The sequence below is a fragment of the Podarcis bocagei genome (assembly GCF_964188305.1).
Source record: "Podarcis bocagei genome assembly, chromosome: 9".
Taxonomy (NCBI): domain Eukaryota; kingdom Metazoa; phylum Chordata; class Lepidosauria; order Squamata; family Lacertidae; genus Podarcis; species Podarcis bocagei.
In genome coordinates this window covers 37,892,934-37,910,733 of record NC_138134.1, presented here as the reverse complement: position 1 = coordinate 37,910,733, position 17,800 = coordinate 37,892,934, and positions in this window count along the sequence as shown.

Here is a 17,800-nt window from a genome sequence, read left to right as displayed (position 1 = left end):
CAATTCTTGGACTGTGAGTGTATATACCATGGGTAGGCAAACTAAGGCCCAGGGGCTGGATTTGGTCCAATCGCCTTCTAAATCTGGCCCATAGAAGGCTTGGGAATCAGCTTGTTTTTACATGAGTAGAATGCATCCTTTTATTTAAAATGCATCTCTGGGTTATTTGTGGGGCCTGCCTGGTGTTTTTACATGAGTAGATTGTGTGCTTTTATTTAAAATGTATCTCTGGGTTATTTGTGGGGCAAAGGAATTCGTTCATTTATTTTTTTCAAAATATAGTCTGGCCCCCCACAAGGTCTGAGGAACAAGTGGACCGGCCCCCAGCTGGAAAAGTTTGCTGACTGTGGTATATACCAATCCAAGATTTGTGTCCAGCTTGATGGGGTTTCTGGGCTAGGACACACTTCTTGGGATGCAGCTGCTTGACCAGCCTATTGCTTAGTTTCCAAGCTTGTCCACATCAGAACAGAATATAGATTTTCAACGTGCTGTCTACCCCATTAACATAGGATTATCCACATGATGTCCCCCCCCCACACACACACCTTATCCCGATCATTCTCCTGGATCTTCTTCCTTTTAAAAGGGATTTTCAATCCTTGGGAAGTTCGAAATGACCAGGATTGAAAAACTCCACACACTAAAATGGAGGGAAGGACTGGGACAGCACTGGGATGGAGAAGATGTCATGGGGATGCCCCAAAATTTATGGAGAGAGAGGCAGGTGCAAACCCACACTTCATTTGTAATTTAAGTACAAGCTGACAATGCATTTTCAGAGAACCTAGCACAAAAGATTTTCTTTGTAGTACAACATATTTTCCCCTAAGTCATTTTATCCTGTTATTCATTGAAAAACATGGCTGTATTTATTTATTACATTTATATGCATCCAAGGAGCTCAAAGTGGTATACATGCTTCTCGCTCTCTCCATTTCCTTCTCACAACAACCTTGTGAAGTAGGTCAGACTAAGGGATAGCGACTGGCTAAAGGTCACCCAGTAGGCATCATGACTGAGTGGAAATTTGAACTCTAGTCTCCCAAGTCCTGGACCAACCATCTAACTACCGCACCATACTGAGCCTGGAGCACACATAGGATTATACCCTAAACGAACTACAGAACACACTGATTAAAAGAGCTCAGCCCTTCATCTATGCAATGCTGAGTGGGATGTTGAACATTCAAGCCAATAAATCATTCTTTAAAAGCAAACATTTTATTCAAAGTGTAAGCAGGAATAAATGATTTATAGTTGTGACTTGCCAGACATCCTGTGCAATCAAGCATGCTCAACCCCTTCCATATCTGAACCATTTTCCTTACTAGTCATTAATCTATGGCTTTCATTTACCGGTAGTTTCCTGCAGGTCACGGCAAAGGGAATACAGTGACTTTATATCAGGGAAAGAACAAAATCCATAGAGAGTGAAATATCAGGCATTCATTGGACATTTGCAGTGAGCCAGTGCCTTTTTGCCCATTAGATACCACCATTGTGAAGCAAACTGGGATAGCTCAGTCAGTAGAGCATAGCACGTTTGGCAAACTCTCACCATAATCAGCTCCCACCCGGAAACCTATGTCCCCACCGTGGAAGGACATGTGGATCCAGAATTGGCCTCCACAGTCACTTATTGTCTCACTGTTAAGGCAGTGTTCATGGAAGACAAACTTACTCAGCTATGAGTGATCACCAAAGAAGAAGAAGAGGAATCTCAGGGTCATGTGGGTTCGAGTCTTATTCTGGGCAAAAGATTCCTGCATTGCAGGGGCTTGGAATAGATGACCCTTGTGAGCCCTTCCAACTCTATTCTATATGGAGAGTCAACTTACAAGTCTATGATTCTATGAATGCTGCCCTTTCTCCCCCCCCTTTTTTTTTCTTAGTAGTTAACAGCAGAGGTTAATCATGTAGGTAAAGCAAAAATCAAAGGCAGCCATGTTCACCCATAAGAAAAAACCCTCATTAGAGCAATACCATCCTTAGCCAGTCAATCAAAATGTTAGAAAATATTCTGCAAAATTTTGAACTTTTCATCCAGCTAGAATACCATTTTGTCTGCCAAATAAGAGTGAAGGAGAGGGAAATGGGGAGGGAAAAGTTTGGCTGATGATGAAACCATATGTAAGAGTCTGCATTTATGCACAGTCTTAAGGAAGAATGTGGGAGGAGGTATCAGACATTCAGATGAGGCTTCACTAGGTGCTTTGCAGATTTCCTATTGCACCTGGGGTTGTTGGGGCAAAGAAACATACAATGGTTGAGCCCCCATTCGCAGAAATATAAAATCCAGCTGTTTCTCATCTCAGTCTCCATCCTTAGTTGAAATGTGCAAGTTCCTTGGTTAGTGGAAAGCAGAGAAATGAGCTGTAACACCTCCAGAGCTTTTCTGGCAGTTACAGGCTCACACGCCTCCTAGCAGCTTTCACCATTTTAGAAATGAAAGTTCAGCTGCTGTTAATAAAGTAGTGTCTCTTTTCCATCAAACAGTTAAAAGATGGACTTGCAGCACCCCATATAATGGGTTCATTTGAGTGATCTTATCCCTGTTAAAGAAGTCAGTCCTGCATTGGCAAGGCCTGTCAAGAGCATCATCTCTCCAATCTACAGCAAGATTCATAGGCTTTATATAGAAATTGTTGTTTACTATGCTTCTGAAAGTTTGAAGTGGGAACTTTTTAGATTGCTTTTCTGCTTCTGGGACAGCTGTAGCTCATCATAAGGAATATAATGTCACCTTGGAAACCAAGCATTGATTCCAAATTCAGTGACTCGCTGACTCTCTAATGCAATTGAGTTGTGCTGAGAATTCAACTGCTACGGTGGGCAATTTTTTTTTGCATTAGAAATTCCTCAGAGGTTTGGAACAGAGATTAGTAAAATGTATGAAAGCAAAGTGAAGTTAGAAAAATTAAATTGGTATCTTCAAAGTCCACCTTGCCTACAGCTAGCCTATGGCATCATGCCTCATTTTAAGGCTAGTTTCTCAATTACAAGCAAGATGCTGTCAGCAATTTGCTATTTTGTTTTATACAAATAGGTGCAAATGATCAGTCACTATAGTATTCATCAGCCTGCTGTATAGGAAAATATATCTAATGCAAAGCAGAGAATCTAATTTCAGGCAGCATGGTTATTTTCTCTAGGCTGAAGCAAATGCATCTTAGTATAATTCTTATTCTGAAAAGATTCAATATCCAAATGAGTTTTTTGGGGGGGTCATTTACATACCAAAATAATTATATGTAACCAAGAGTATAATATATGAACCAGATGCACTGAAACGACCAGCTTAAATTCAAGGTGCGCTGTTGAGTACAAACTATGTGTTTGTATAACTAGATGCTTATATAGCATCTTGAGTGAAATTAGTACCAATAGTGTCTTACTGGATTATGAAAGAAAACACATCTGTGGCTGCAGACTATAGGTACATATACTTCTAGAGGATCCTGCAGTTCCATATCTGTGCACAACCAGGTATCCTGATTAAACAGAGCCCTAACATGCGAGTAGGTGCTGGAGCATTGGAATTTTCTGCCCACGATTATGTCCAACATATGTTTGTTACAGAAAGAAGAAGGCAGGAGCAGGGCTAAAACTGTGGATCTGCTCCCCTGCCACTACAGATGTGCCCTACATGGGAATAATGCATGAATTGGGCTATACTCTGCTGGCAATGTTTCAATTCTTTACTGACTCCTGTGTCTGCATCCAGACCCTGCTTCTCTACACCTTCCTCTGCTCAATCCAGTATATCTTCCTTCCGTGTCTACATGAGGCTTCCCAAGACAGATCTCTTCCAGGCCTTTTTGAATGATAACTCCCATCAACCCTGATCATTGAGCTTGCCAGCTGAGGCTGATGAGAGCTGTTGTCCCAAAGGATCTGGAGGGTACTAGGTTGGGAAGGGCATACTGTTCATCCTGTTCCATACCTTTTTCTGACTCTGGTCCATAAGAGCCAACTCAGAGTGTCCAAGGTCCTTACCCCAAAATAATAATAATAATAATAATAATAATAATAATAATAATAATAATAATAATAATAATAATAATTAATTTAAATAATAATAATTTATTGCTTATACCCCTCCCATCTGGCTGGGCCTCCCCAGCCACTCTGGGCAGCTTCCAACAGAATATAAAAAACACAACAAAACATCAAACATTAAAAATTTCCCTAAACAGGGATGCCTTCAGATGTTTTCTAAAAATCAGATAGTTTATTTCCTTGACATTTGATGGGAGGGCATTCCACAGATTGGCCGCCACTACCGAGAAGACCCTCTGCCTGGTTCCCTATAACCTCACTTCTCACAGTGAAGGAACCGCCAGAAAACCCTCGGCACTGGACCTCAGTATCCGGGCTGAATGATGGGGGTGGAGACGCTCCTTCAGGTATACTGGGCCGAGGCCATTTAGGGCTTTAAAGGTCAGCACCAACACTTGGAATTGTGCTCAGAAATGTACTGGGAGCCCATGTAGGTCTTTCAGGACCAATGTTATATGGTCCTGATATAAAAATATTTGAGGGGGTCAGCCCCCCCACCAAGTTGGTGGGCATTGATATTCAAATGGTGTGCATGCACTGCATCTTGTGATCAATTTTGTGAGGTGGGGCTCACCCCCCCCCAATATTTTATTCAAGTTGGCACACCTGTTCTGGTCCATCTCTTACCTACATTACAAAATATAATTGGTGAAACAGTCATTCCTACTCACTCAAGGAACTCGCAGAACTCTAACATAATTCTCAGCATCCTTCACAAAGACCACATCTGCACTGTACATATAAATAAGTACCATAACCACTTTAAACAAGGGTGGCTTTCCCCCAAGAATTCTGGTAAGTGTAGTTTGTTTGGGGTGGTGAGACCCTGTTCCCCTCACAGATCTGTACTTTTCAGAGTGATTTAACAGTCAATCCCTCTTCCCAAAAATCTCTGGAAATTGTAACTCTCTTAGTATTCTTAACAGAGGAGCCTAACTAGCAAAAATAAATAAATAATATATTGTACATTTGTAGGATAAGTGTACCCATACAGTTGTTGACTTGTCCCTGTGTTCCTGCTGGCATCTTACAAACTCAGTGGCTGTTGACCTCTGCTAATCTGTAATCTTGTTTTAACCTCTCACTTTTGGATCACATATCTCTCCCAATTCCAAACTGCTCTGTGGTCATAACTCTGGAAAATAAAAAGAGGCTGACTACACCTTGGTTAGTGAAAGAATTTGACAGCTATGATTCATAACTTCACGGCCGCACAGCTAGACTATTTCAATGCCCTTTAGGTAGACTGTCTTGCAGATTCAGTAAGCAAACAATATGGTGAATCATCTTTAATCTGTGACCACATTCTGTGAGTGTTCCTGCATCCACATTACTTACTTTATTAATACTTATGCATTTTACTTTATTAATGTGATTTTGTTATTGTTTAAAGGTATTTACAGTCATGATATTTTTCTACCTGAATGTTGGTGGTATGGAAAATTACACAAAACTATAAAAATATAGGGACGCAGGTGGCGCTGAGGGTTAAATCACAGAGCCTAGGACTTGCAGATCAGAAGGTCAGCGGTTCAAATCCCCACGACAGGGTGAGCTCCCGTTGCTCGGTCCCTGCTCCTGCCAACCTAGCAGTTCGAAAGCACGTCAAAGTGCAAGTAGATAAATAGGTACCGCTCCGGCAGGAAGGTAAACGGCGTTTCCGTGTGCTGCTCTGGTTCGCCAGAAGCAGCTTAGTCATGCTGGCCACATGACCCGGAAGCTGTACGCCGGCTCCCTTGGCCAATAAAGCAAGATGAGCGCCGCAACCCCAGAGTTGGTCACGACTGGACCTAATGGTCAGGGGTCCCTTTACCCTTTACCTATAAAAATAAATAAATAAAATTTTAGGAGCTACTTTTCTCTCATGTTGGTGAACCTAATACCAGAAACTGTTGGCTTTGTTACAGAATATTTGGAACTGTCCTAAGAGGCAGCAAAAAGAGGGGGAGGAGATTATTTTTCCTGTGGCAGCACTAGTGGTGAAAAGGAATGATGTTTTACATAGAAGTAAGAATTTTGTGTGCAATTACGTTGAGCAAAGGTTTCATAAAGAAAAGGAAACAGCCTATTGCTGTTTAAAACAAAAATCAAAAAAATAGGAAGCAAGGCTGTCAATTTCTCTTCAGGAAAAATAACAGCACAAAAAATCCTGTTGTTTGGCTTAAGGAATACAGTATATGACAGGCGGGGAAAGTTATCCCTTGTCTCAGTTTAAGAGAGAACAAAGATGTTAAACAGGCTTACTTGGATGAAAAATCTTTGATTAAAAGTTTTACAGCACTTGTCCAGATTCATATTACTTAGCAGTAAAGTTAATCTGTCATAGGGGATTTGAGAGTTTGAAAGTGGTTCACTAGAAAGGTTAAGGATAGAAAATGCAGTCCAGGTAAAGGAAGAGAATCTGAACAAAAATAAGATCTGGTTATTATCTGGGGTTCTTCAGGCCGTGCCTGAACTTGATGGCTACAAATCATCTCTCTCTCTCTCTCTCTCTCTCTCTCTCTCTCTCTCTCTCTCTCTCTCTCTCACACACACACACACACACACACACACACACACACACACAAAATAAGCATGCAGCCTCATACCTAGGGATCAGCATTCCCACATTTGCAGGAACATGCCCTTCTGGACCTTGTTACAAAATGTTACTTGTGGTCTTATGATAGTATTGTACCTCCAATATACTTCACATCAGGCTTCCCTCCCGGCTCCAGCCCCCAAGATATTTTTGCATCTGATCTGCATATCCAAGTGATCATTTTGTTCTCTTTTATTAGAAGGCCCCTCTGATTTATTTTAATGAACTTTGAAACCAAATTAGGTTTTTTATTTCCTTAATTACATTGAGAAGAAAGGCAGCCAAATGAGCCATCATTAGCATCAGGCACAGTTTCCTGGACTATTTTCCAAAATGTCTGAATGATCTTTTATCCTCTCTTCAAATTGTTTCATGGAGCCAATAAATAAATTGTTCGGGGCAAAGATAAAGGGCACATTATTATTTAAATGCAAATTGCTTCCAACAGAAAGAAATCTATGAGTTAGGGATTTGAAATTCTGCACAAAAAAATCTTGAGATTTGCGCTTGAAATGCTTAGGCTGTGCACATGATATACCTTTAAAGCACATTCAGAGCATATTTTCCCCCTCAGAGAATTCTGGGGGCTGTAGTTTGTTAAGTATTGCTGGGAATTGTAATTATTTGAGGGGTAACCTACAGTGCCCAGAATTCTTTCAGAGGGAAAATACTCTCTGAATGTGCTTTAAAGGTATATTATATATGCTACCTTAGTATCTGCAACTGGCTGTGTTATGTAAACTGGACACATTTGCATTGATTCTGGATTTTTTGTTTTTTATTTTAATTATAGGTTCTATAACCCATGTTGGAATAATATAGGAGATGGCCAAATTTTATATTTTTTTCAGTCTTTCTTAGGAGCAGGCTATGTCACAGTAACAGAACATAGGAAATGTACCGTATTTTTCGCCCTATAGGACGCACTTTTTCCCCTCCAAAAATGAAGGGGAAACGTGTGTGCGTCCTATGGGGCGAATGCAGGCTTTCGCTGAAGCCTGGAGAGCGAGAGGGGTCGGTGCGCACCGACCCCACTAGCTCTCCAGGCTTCAGGAAGCTATCCACAAGCCTTGCAAGCCCGCGGGAGGCCCCACAAGCTCGCGGGATAGCGGGGAGGCAGAGCGCCGCCACCCCACTATTCCCCGACCTGATCTGGAGGCTGGCGGGGGGGGGGAGAAGCAAGCTTGTTTCTCCCCCCCCCCCCGCCAGCCCCACAAGCTTGGGGGATAGCGGGGAGGCGGAGCGCCACCACCCCGCTATTCCCCGACCTGATCTGGAGGCTGGCGGGGGGGAGAAGCAAGCTTGCTTCTCCCTATCGCCAGCCCCACAAGCTCGGGGGACAGCGGGGCAAGCCGTTGCCCCAAGGAGGCTAGAGAGGCTGTCCCTGAAGGCAGAAGAGGGAGACGGAGCACTCCGTCTCTCTCTTCTAGCTTGGGGATGGCTGCGCAAAGCCTCTGCAGGGCAGCAGAGTGCACTGCCCCACAGAGGCTAGGGAGGCTGTCCCTGAAGGCAGAAGAGGGAGACGGAGTGCTCCGTTTCCCTCTTCTAGCTTGGGGATGGCTGCGCAAACCTGGGGGGGGGGGGATAAAAAAAATTTCTTTGATTTCCCCCCCGAAAAACTAGGTGCGTCCTATGGGCCGGTACGTCCTATAGGGCGAAAAATACGGTAAATAGAAGTCAGGTTTTGCTCCTAAAGGAAGCTGCTTAAATAACAGGTGGCAGCAAAGGGAACTAACTGAATGGACTTAGTTCTTATCAATCCAGAGCTCTCTACCATTCAGGTAGCAGGTGAGTGTAGCAGTGCACCCAGGCCAGGACTTTGGGGCAGAAGTCAAGGCCCACACACAGCAGAACAAGCACAGGGTTGGTTTGAAAAAGATAGAAAAGTTTACCCAAAAAAAGCAGTGGGAACAAATTACTGACGAGTGTGCTAATTTGGCTCAGTTGGTAGAGCATGGGACTGTTAATCTTAGGGTTGTGGGTTTGAGCCCCATGATGGGCAAAAGATTCCTGCATTGTAGGGGGTTGGACTAAATGACTCTTGTGGTCCCTTCTAACTCTACAAGTCTATGATTCTATGTGTAAAAAGAGTGAGAAAGAAGAAATGGAATCCTGAGAGTGGGCACGGCTGGTTGGCTAGAACCCTGAACAGGAGCACCACACACTGCAATGTTTTGTTGGAGATTCCACTTGTGCTCATATAAATCTGATGCAAGTTTGTTCTGTGTATATATATATTTGCCCTGTAGCCTGAGATTTCTTTCTGGTCTAGACCAGCAAAGCTGAAATGAAGCTTTGAATCTGCTTCTTGTCATTGATCCAGTTGCAAAAGGAACCTGAGGGACATATAAAACTTGCTGGGAATTTGGCGAAGTTCTCTTGAATCAGCCTCCAGGAGAGCTGCGTTCCCGAATGAGAAAACCATTCCCTGCACAGTTTCTGCTGGTATCTGTCTGCAATATTGCTTACCAATTCGAATGCATTAGCCCCAGCATATGATATATTCTAGGTTTGACACAAAGCAGATTCTGGGGATAAGCCCCAATGAATTCTGGCTCAAATTAATCTTTAAGAGGTTTCGGCTGCTTTTTCATCTCAGTCACGTTAATACAGTTTCTGCAGTTCTGCTGCTCATCTCCATATATTTTCTTTTGCTGACAAAGCATGAAGGATCACTGGGAAAGCTATGCCAAAGTATCTGAATACATTTGGTCAGTCATTCTGACTCTGTGTCCATAGATATCAGTACTTTCCATGCTTTGCAAAGCAAACAAGTTAAACTGAGGTACTCTTGTACTGGGGACGCAGGTGGCGCTGTGGGTAAAAGCCTCAGCACCTAGGGCTTGCCGATCGAAAGGTCGGCGGTTCGAATCCCTGCGGCGGGGTGCGCTCCCGTCGTTCGGTCCCAGCGCCTGCCAACCTAGCAGTTCGAAAGCACCCCTGGGTGCAAGTAGATAAATAGGGACCGCTTACAAGCGGGAAGGTAAACGGTGTTTCCGTGTGCGGCTCTGGTTCGCCAGAGCAGCGATGTCACGCTGGCCACGTGACCCGGAAGTGTCTTTGGACAGCGCTGGCCCCCGGCCTCTTGAGTGAGATGGGCACACAACCCTAGAGTCTGGCAAGACTGGCCCGTACGGGCAGGGGTACCTTTACCTTTACTCTTGTACTAGAGTCAATTAATTTGAATTAAACTGTTTGGTGGATTTAACTATTCAAGCATTGCTTTCGGTGGCTTCTACAAGAGTAACAAAATAATTGTTGAATGTGGGTCATTGGCATTAGCAATTATTCTTGCAGAATCCATAAGTGCTGCCTATCCCAAGCAGGTTTCTAAGCCTCTGAATATAGTCTGCCCTCATAATTTACAGGATCAGTCGATTTACAGGTGGGCAGGGATGGAGGAGAATTTTATTTGGCCCTCCTTCCTATGCAAACCTACCTAATTCACACCTCTCAGGTGAATGCATGAATCAAAAGAAAATTATCCTCTGGATTTCACACTAATCTGAATTTGGTGATACAATTCATGGCTCAAAACATATACCCAAAAGTGAGCAAATTAAGTATTGTAGGTTGGAATACATTTAGAAATGTGTACATTGGTATAAAATTTGCATTTAAGTATGGTTTATAAAATGCATATTTATGTGTTTAAATATTGATTTTTTTTAAAGTATTGATACTTGTCTAAAGATATACAAAAGTTCATACCCAATGCAAAGTATATTTTTATTACAAACTGAAGTAAAATAAATATTTAATCTAAAAAGGAACCAAGGTTGAAAGAAGAAGGAAATAGAGGAACAACGAAAAAGAAAAAAAGAAAAAATACATTTTATTTTAAATTATTATTATTACTAAGCTTTCAGCAGGCATCTAAAACCACACTAATCAACAAAAGGCAAGATGTGGGCAATAGTTATGAAACACTATCAATTGCTTCCAAATTCATAAACAAAAGCCATATAATAAGTCCAAGAAGTCACGAACTAATAGAAGTCAAATAAATATTCCATCAACAGGCTCCAGGTCATTCTTAAGCAAACTTTGATATAAATATGAGCTGTGGAAAGGCTTTCTACCTCAACTTCAGTGTTTCTTTGTGGTTACACACCATTCTAAGCATTCCTGTTGATGGAATATTTATTTGACTTCTATTAATTCGCGACTTCTTGCATGTATTACATGGCTTTTGTTTATGAATTAAGAAACAATTGATAAGTGTATCATAAATATTGCCAATACATTTTGTTGATCAGGTTGTTTCGTGTTGTAACACAGGGGATTTTCTTTGTCTCATCTAAAACAACACAGCAAGTGTACATGCCTAATGTCAACAGGCAGGGAGCTGCCAGATTAAGAGAGTCATTGCATACCATTAAGTGGTGCTTGTAAACACACAAGTTCCGCAGATTGAAGCAGAAGTATTACAGAGGATGGGGATGGCTGTCATCAGCATAATACAGAAAGTGAAATGAGTCACAATAATAGAAGATCAAGAACAGCATAATCACATGTTCTTAATGTCCCCTAGAACATCCAGCTTCCTCAGATTTATTTTCAAAAGAAGGAACTTCTAAAAAGTTAAAAGGGAGTTGAAAAGGTCAAACCACTTCAAGTTAAGGGGGTCAAATTGCTACAAGGGGCTTGGATGGTACTGGAAATCAGAATAATAGAGGTTTAGTTACATCAGAAGCAGAAAACCAGCCACTGATCTGTATATGGGAGATGGGGAAGAGAGTAATTTCATTAGTGTATTATCTAACGGCCACCTCATGAGAAGAGAAGACTCCCTTCACCATTGGTGGACGTGCCCAAGGATTAAGGCTTTCTGGGAAATGATATATAATGAAATGAAAAAGGTATTTAAATATACCTTCCCTAAGAAACCAGAGGCCTTTCTCCTGGGCATTGTCGGCCAATTGGTGCCAAAGAAAGACAGAACATTCTTTATGTATGCTACAACAGCAGCAAGAATTCTCATCGCAAAGTATTGGAAGACAGAAGACCTACCCACCGTGGAAGAATGGCAGATGAAGGTGATAGACTATATGGGATTGGCAGAAATGACTGGCAGAATCCGAGACCAGGGAAAAGAGGCGGCAGGAGAAGATTGGAAGAAATTTAAAAACTATCTTAAGAAATATTGCAAAATTATTGAATGTTAGAATGACAGCTGTAAGGGTTAAGCTTAAAGAAAAATAGAGGATGTAAATTAAACAAAATTAAGAGTAAGGATTTGCTGGGGAAAAAATTGAAAATAGAATGCAGAAAGGGGAGGTATGGGGAAGTCGGAGAAAGAAGTTACAAGAAAATAAGGATCTGAAATTATACTTGTTATTTGTTTTTGTGTTTGTTTGTGTTGTTCGTATTTGTTTAAAAAATTGTGAAAAGTGAATAAAAATTTATATTAAAAAAAAGAGAAGAGAAGACTCCCTGGAAAAGACCCTGATGTTGGGAAAGATTGAGGGCACAAGGAGAAGGGGATGACAGAGGACGAGATGGTTGGACAGTGTTCTCGAAGCTACAAACATGAGTCTGACCAAACTGCGGGAGGCAGTGAAAGACAGGAGTGCCTGGCATGCTCTGGTCCATGGGATCACGAAGAGTCGGACACAACTAAACGACTAAACAACAACAACATTATCTAAAGGGTTTTGGTTTTGGTCCTTCTGCAGATCTTGGAGTTCTGCTGATGCCTCCTTCTTGGGGTATGGATGCTGCCATTCTGGCTCTATAGGGATCAGCACTTGGGAAGGAGTTCAGCACTTGCCAGCCTGGTGCTGTCCGGATGTTTTGGACTACACCTTCCGTCAGTCCCAGGCACTACATTCTGGCAGAGACTGGTGGTATTTTAGTCCAAAACATCTGGATGCCACCAAGCTGGTTAAGACTGGTTGAGGATCAAGGGGATAGAATGTAATTAATAATGCCAGTTGAAAAGAGCTATGCACAAGCTTGGGAAACTGCTGGATGAGATCCCAGAAGTACTCAAAGAGAAGGGAATCCAAGATGAATGGGAGTTTCTTACAAGTACAATATTGAAGGCACAAATGAGGACAATTCCAACAAAAAATAAAAGTGGGAGGCATCTAAAGAAACCGGTGTGGCTGCATAAGGGGCTTACAAATGAGCTGATAAGGGCATATTTAAGAAACAGAAAAAGGGGAAATCATTAAGTAGGGGTATATATGAGTACCCAACAGTTGCAGAGTGAAGGTCAGGCAAGCCATAGTTCAGAATGAGCTCAGGCTTGCAAGATAGGATAAATTAATTTACCGGTAAAATGTTTCTTCAGCTATGTTCAAAGCAAGAGGAGGAACAAGCAAGTAGTAGGTCATCTGTGTGGAAAAGACAGAGAAATGCTATTGGGTGACAGAGAGAAGGTGGAACTGCTCAACACCTACTTTAGCTCTGTCTTCATCCGAAAGGAAAGGAAGGACCAACCTGGTGATAACAGAATAAATGATGCAATGAGGGAGCTGCAGCCCAAGATAAGAGAAGAGGTAGTAAGGAAACACCAAGTTACTTTAAATGAATTCAAATCTCCAGGGCCTGGTGAGCTCTACCTGTACCCAAGGGTACTAATGGAGCTTGTAATCTCAGAGCCTCTGTCTATAATCTTGTGGAATTCTTGGAGAAGAGGAGAGGTCTCTGCAGACTGCAGGTGAGCAAATGTTGTCCCCATCTTTAAAAAGGGAGAAAAATAAGACCCAAGTAACTACCGACCAACAAAAAACAAAAGTGGGAGGCATCTAAAGAAACCAGTGTGGCTGCATAAGGAGCTTACAAAGGAGCTTACAAATGAGGGTCCCGTGGACTGCAAGAAGATCAAACCTCTCCATTCTGAAGGAAATCAGCCCTGAGTGCTCACTGGAAGGACAGATCGTGAAGCTGAGGCTCCAATACTTTGGCCACCTCATGAGAAGAGAAGACTCCCTGGAAAAGACCCTGATGTTGGGAAAGATGGAGGGCACAAGGAGAAGGGGACGACAGAGGACGAGATGGTTGGATAGTGTTCTCGAAGCTACCAGCACGAGTTTGACCAAACTGCGGGAGGCGGTGGAAGACAGGAGTGCCTGGCGTGCTCTGGTCCATGGGGTCACGAAGAGTCAGACACGACTAAATGACTAAACAGGATCAACAACAACACTACCAACCAGGGATCTTGGCATCAATACCAGGAAAGGTCATAGAACAGATAATTCAACAGGCGGTCTGTGAGCACTTAGAAAAAGGATACTGGAATGTCTCAAGCCCAGCATGGGTTTCTCAAAAATAAGTCATGCTAGATGAATCTCATTTCTTTTTTTGATGGAGTTATAAGCTTGGTGGTTCAGGGGAATTCTGTGGGTATAGCATATATTGATTACAGTAAAGGTTTTAAGTCCCTCATGATATTCTTGTGAGGAAGCTGGTAAAATGTGGGTTGAACATCGTAACTGGCAATATCATAGTCATCTTCAAATATCTAAAGGGCTGTCGCATGGAAATATGGAGCAAGCTTGTTTTCTCATGCTCTGAGGAATAGGATCCAAACCAATGGATTCTCATTACAAGAAAGGAGATTCCGACTAAACATCAGGAATAACTTTCTGACAGTAAGAGCTGTTTTACCTTCAGGAAGTTGTGGAGGTTTTTAAGCAGATGTTGGATGGCCATCTGTCATGGATGCTTTAGTTGAGATTCCTGCATTGAAGGGGGTTGGACTAGATGACCCTCATGTCCCTTCCAACTCTATAATTCTAGGGTTCTAAGTGGCTTAACAGACATGCACAAGTGGCAATCATCAGATATGTCTAAACGTTTGAATATCTATTTTTTATACTGCATTTAATTTAAAATCCACAGCGCTTTTTCTAAGACATCCCAATGCCCTAAGTAAACACGAACCAACTATATTCCTGTATAAATAGCAGTCTTGCTACAAAACTTAAAATATTTATATCTGGATTGTGAAGTATTTGTCAAACATTTCAATGCTGCCCTCACAGCTAGGGTGGATTCCTTCTTGTTCAAATACGGCAAAGTGGTTCAACTGGAGATATAGTAAAAAAAAAAAAAAAATCCTCAGAGTGCAAATATTACTCACTGTATTGTGAGGATGATTGGCAGTTGTTTGTTTTGTGTAATGGTAATAGGCATTTCTTTTTAGCTATATTAGAGCTCAAATTAAGGTAGGGGCAATTTTAACCTCAAATACAAATGCAAATATTTGGGTACTGGCCTTTAGTCCTTTTCTTTTCTTTTTTTTCCTTTGCAGGTTCACAAGAACTGAAAGTTCCAACGGTTATAGGTAGCCATTAGATAAAATGCAAAAGTCATTGTAGTATAATACCTAAAGACCCCAAATGTCACAAATTAGCAAACAAGTTACAGGTGCCCAGAACTATTTTTCAATTCGGATGTTGGGCAAAACACCCACATGAGCATGTTTTTGGGTTATGCCTCAGGACACTAGTCTATCCCCCAATGAAGCCTGTGATGGCCTGGGATTCGGACTCGGATACTGAACTTGAGGGATCCCAGCCTACACAGGATTCCCCACCTCCAGAACCAGCTGAGCCGGGGCTGGGGCTTGAGCCTGAAGGGTCCTCACCTGTGCTAGATCCTCAGGTGCAGGCACCAGCTGAGTCTGCTCTGGCTCCTGAGGTGATGGAGGACCCATTGCCTGCAGGTGCTCCACCCTCAGCCCTGTCAGAGGAAGCTGAGGTTGCCTCTGGGTCCGGTAACCCTCCAGCCTCTCCTGAGCTACAAAGGCTCAGGGCAGAGAGGCGGAGGGAACTAAGTTCCTGCAGGAGGAGTGCTCGCCTCCAGGCCAGGAGAGACGAGTCACCAGAGGATCGGGGGCCGCTCTATGCCTTGGGGCAGATAAAAGCCGGCCAGCCCCAGTCTCAAGTTGCGGGAGCAACATTGTTGGTTGCTAGGTCTTGCTTGAACCTTGTCCTGCTTTCCTGCCTGAGCTCCTGACCCTCCCTGGCTCCCTCCTTGCAAGCCTGTTCCTGACTTCACCCATCTCTCTGCACTGCACCCAGCTTCAGCTTCTATGGACTGCCTCCACATTGCACCTTTGACCACAGACTTGGACCTCGCCTCTCGGGTAACCCACCGGACCAGCACAAAGCCACTTGGGAGTGGCAATTGGAGTTTGTGGGTCAAGGTGCCATCAGTATTCTGGTGACATTCAACTCTATTTCACCATAACATGTGATTCAGAAAAGGTTGTGTGGGCTCTGAGATTGGTCAACTGCCTGTTCTGGACAGGGTTGCACTCCACTGAAGGAGCAGGTCTGCGTTACTTCTGGAACTTTTTCTGTCACTAGAGGCTAGAAGCATCTTTTCCGTGCTGGGACTGGTGCAACAACTATAGCCATTCCTGTTCTATTATTTTGCAACCAATGAGCTAAGAGAGAGGAGCAAAATGAACCCATGAACTCCAGCTCACATCTCAGATATTTTAGGGCAAGCCTATAAGCTATAGCATTAGGAGGGTGTTCAGCACAGTGAGTTCACTTCCACGTAAACAACCACACATATTTATTCAATTAATTACTCCGGCACTTTTCAGTGTACAGTTCTTGTAATTCTTATTTGTATTCAGAGCAGCATAACAGGGAAAGATTAGGGTGAACATAATGCTCTCATGCCTCTTCAGTGACCTTCGCTGTGGAGAAGAAATTCCAACCTATTGCTTCTCATGTCAAAAACTGCAGTGCACCACATGGGCCCTCAAGCAAGAATACTGCTGCATCTACCCCCAATCTCTGAGTGGTGTGAGATTCTAGGCGTTCCAGGTGTGCTTACCTAGGGTTTGTGGTTCCTTTCAGGAATGAAGCACAGAGAAGACTGTGCTATGTTATATATGGTTTAGTTACACCTATACAGTGGAACGTACACCTATACAGGGGACGCAGGTGGTGCTGTGGGTTAAACCACCGAGCCTAGGACTTGCTGATCAGAAGGTCAGCGGTTCGAATCCCTGTGACGGGGTGAGCTCCCGTTGCTCGGTCCCAGATCCTGCCAACCTAGCAGTTCGAAAGCACGTCAAAGTGCAAGTAGATAAATAGGAACCGCTCCGGCGGGAAGGTAAACGGCGTTTCCGTGCGCTGCTCTGGTTCGCCAGAAGCGGCTTAGTCATGCTGACCACATGACCCGGAAGCTGTCTGCAGACAAACGCCGGCTCCCTCGGCCCATAGAGCAAGATGAGTGCCCCAACCCCAGAGTCGGTCACAACTGGACCTAATGGTCAGGGGTCCCTTTACCTTTACCTTTATACAGTGGAACCTTGGGTTAAGTACTTAATTCGTTCTGGAGGTCTGTTCTTAACCTGAAACTATTCTTAACCTGAAGCACCACTTTAGCTAATGGGGCCTCCCGTTGCTATTGCGCCGCCGGAGCACGATTTCTGTTCTCATCCTGAAGCAAAGTTCGTAACCCGAGGTACTATTTCTGGGTTAGCGGAGTCTGTAACCTGAAGTGTATGTAACCTGAGGTACCACTGTATACAACCTGAGCCTACAATGGAGGCATTACCACCCCAAAAGCATTAACACCCCAAAAGGGTTTTGTTTTTCCCATAGCTGCAGCCTTGGATTCAAGCATGCTCTCCCTCTGCCTTTTCTAGCCTGCAACCGCCTGGGTCACATCCCACATACTTTCAACTCTAAAACTCTGGCTTTTTGATCTTCTAACTATCTCAGAGCTGAAGGAAGGGCCCTACCAACTTGCCATCTGACACAGAGCTCCCTCTCATTGGCTTTCTTAATAGCCTATCATATTCCTTAATGGCTCATCTCCCAGGTGATTACCTCATCAGGGAACTGGCCTGGCTTATATGTTAACACTTGCTGAATCCAGGGGTTCAGTGTCTGGCAACCAGTTTAATACTCCAAGCACTGGTTAAATTCTAACACTTACTAGGTCTGGGGATTATAGGCACTGGCGGAGGAACAGGGGTGTGGAGGGAGCTGACGGCCCCGAGCACCACTATTCTGGTAGGGTACCATTGTGGTGGCCCCCCAGACACGTGCTGCACCCCCCCCCGCGGGCACCACGCCCCCAGAACATGTGCCATATTACTGCGGGCGGTGCACCCCCGGGATGCATGCCATGCCCCCGGGGCGCACATCACGCCCCCAGGGGGGTGCCAGCCACGCC